The sequence below is a fragment of the Setaria italica genome, chromosome IV, assembly GCF_000263155.2.
Source record: "Setaria italica strain Yugu1 chromosome IV, Setaria_italica_v2.0, whole genome shotgun sequence".
NCBI lineage: Eukaryota > Viridiplantae > Streptophyta > Magnoliopsida > Poales > Poaceae > Setaria > Setaria italica.
The window spans coordinates 20,009,371-20,012,400 of record NC_028453.1 but is presented as its reverse complement, the minus strand read 5'-3'; the positions used below and the strand labels follow the sequence as shown (position 1 = coordinate 20,012,400).

General features: G+C 44.8%; 1 pseudogene; it reads right to left on the bottom strand.

Annotated features, from left to right (window-relative positions):
- Positions 1-713: 713 nt before the first annotated feature.
- On the bottom strand, positions 714-2,811 carry LOC101756634 (annotated as a pseudogene).
- Between the last annotated feature and the right edge of the window lie 219 nt (positions 2,812-3,030).

Below are 3,030 nucleotides of genomic sequence, written 5' to 3'. Positions count from 1 at the left end.
CTAGCAAGACGTGCCAACTCCTATACGCATATGAAGATCATATCAGACGAACCATCACAACATAATATACATGCTATTCCCTTTGCCTCACGATATTTGGTCTAGCTTCAAGCCGACCGCTCTTTCTCGATCCTGTGATTTGAATCCCTTTGTAGGTTAACTCTTAACCGTACGTAGCATGGCCATGCATTTTTGGATCCGATCACTCGAGGGGCCCAGAGATATCACTCTCAATCAGAGAGGGGCAAATCCCATCTTGACTGACCATGTCTCATAGCATGCTTCTTGACAAACCCGAAAGCTACCTTTATAACTACCCTGTTACGGCGTAGCGTTTGATAGCCCCTAAGTAGGTCGATCCACATTTAGAATACATGCGACAGTCTCAGGTCTAAGGACAAAGCGTATATGTTGTTTAAAGAGAGAACTACTTCTCGTGTTGGGTCAGTCCTAGCACATGTCTCCACATGTGTCCACATTATTAGTTCAACATCTCCATGTCCATGACTTGTGAAACATAGTCATCAACTAATACATGTGCTAGTCTAATATTCATGTGTGTTCTCACATGAACTCCGACTAGGGACAACTTTAGAATAACCATACAAGTAAAGAGTTTCACATACAATTCACATAATTGCAAATCAATTCAAGTAGCCTTCAATGGATATTCAATGAACACAACATACAAATCATGGATACAAATGGAATATCATCATCTCTATGATTGCCTCTAGGGCATACCTCCAACAATTTCTTCTTTCTCTTGGTCATAAATAATAGGGTTAAAATGGCTAGTAGGTTGTTTATGAGGCCTAAAACTAGGCTTAATGGGCAGCCGATGCTTGACCAGCTCGCGGCTTAAACCAGATATTTCAGTGTAATTCCATGCAAAACAGTTGACATACTCTTTTGAGAACTTTATTAAATCAGACTTGAAAATAGGCTTTAGATTTTTGTTTACAAACGTCGGCCTTGGTACAGTACCATCACCAATATCCACCTCCTCTAAAGGATCAACCGACATGAACCCTTATCCTAATTTACTCATATCATCAAGATCCTCAATGGCCTCACACATATCGTTCTTCTGCGCCCGATAGTGTTCTAGCCTTTGCTGCAACCACTCTAGATTTACATCCATTACATCATATGTGGTAAGTTAGCCGATCCTCAACCGGCTTTAATACAGTAGCAACAAAATCAACCTTTGTGCAACTAATGTACTCGCAATCAGATGATTGCGAAAGATCGACACCAGACAAGCACTTGACATTATCATGCACACATATGGTGGAACTATCGGCCATAGAAACACAAGCCAACGTATCACCTATGAGAAGACATGAGAACCTAATTATTATGCTAGAAAGAAGCACCGTGACATTTGTGCCTGGTCGAGTCTCTCCTTGATCACTCTCTGCAGTGTAACTTTATACAATTGCAGATTATCATTTTGTGACCGCATCACGAACTTTCAGTTCGTTTCTTTCCATTAGACTACTGAAATTAAGATTATGATGCATCCAAATGTGATAAATCTGATAGAAACGTGTCCCTAGTTATGCATCAATGGATGAGGTCATTAGGATAATAAGAACACTGCCAGAACAGCAAATTTCAACAGCAAATTTCAACCTGATAAGGACAAGGCAGTCTAAAATTCAGAATGGCAACTTGGTGGGAGCATATTGATAATTTGGGGATGGAAGTCCCAAGATGCGGTAGGTAATCAGAACCACCACATGTGGGCAAGAGGCATTATTATAACTGAGCTCCTATTAACTTGACAACTAATTTTGTTATGTAGGAACGCTACTTTTGAGTACAACTAATGACCAGATTTCCCAAAGATACTTTGTACCAACTATCAGGCCGCCCACCTCAAAAGAAATGGTGAAACTTATATTACCAACTATTCACATCCAGCAGCCTATGCAAAATATGTAATGACTGAAGCTGCAAACGACAGAAGCAATACGACAACAGGACAAGGAACTCCAAAATTTAGCAGATCAAGTGAAGGGTATATATCCATGTCATCCTCAGTGCTCGATAAGGACTATCCGGTAACCGAGTCATAGCCATACGACAGCTTCGACAGCACTGACTGTTCGAGATGCTTCTCCATGATCTCAGCGCAATTAGTGACAGATCAAACACAAGAAATTGGTTCCCATCAGAACCATCTAGTTTCACAAGCCAATGCAAAATAACTGGGGCAAATGCCAATCGCACAGTTAGAAGATACCTCTTAGCGAACCGGCGCTCCTGCAGTGACAGCCGGCTGAGGAGGTCATCAGACCTGGAGATATGCATCGTGTGCTTCTGCATCTATAGCCAGCAAGTAATTAGACTGGCAACAATTTGGTAATTACAATTACAATTGGTCAGTTTTAGCAAACAGATTGGGATTTGATGCGACCGACCTTCTGTAGACGGAGGCGGAGGTAGGAGCTCAGGAGGAAGAGCATGCGGTCGAGGTCCATCTGGTAGAGCGAGACCACCAAATCGTCGACACCGCTGTCGGCGAAATTGTCCAGCGTCTCCTGGTGGCATCGCGGTAGTGAATCCGCATTAGACCCAAAAAAGTAACAAAGGGAGGGGAGGAGGGACGGCGAGAAGAAGAAGCAAACGGCGTACGAGGAGCTTGATATGCTCGTGGACGCAGGAGACGAGTGGGGAGTCGAAGCGGAGGTTCTCAGGTGTGGCCTTCTCGTTGCGCTTGGCTTGCTTGAGCAGCTCCACATCCGTGGTCGCTACCTCGGCCGCGAACGCCGCCGTGGACTCGTCGTCGTACTAGGAAGACATTTTCCCCTCTTGTCCCTCTCACTACTAGCTCGGGTGGGGAGCGAGATGACTACTTGGTGGCGGTGGGAGGCGTTGCCGTTGAACGTTGCCTCTTCTCTGCTGGAGCAGGGCTAGGTTTATGGCGGGAATTTGGGGTGCGTTCGTGGGGAAACCGCGGGAAACTGGAAGAGCAGCGGCATTGGCGGTCTGCCACTGAGGAGTGAGGATGGTATGCGGAAG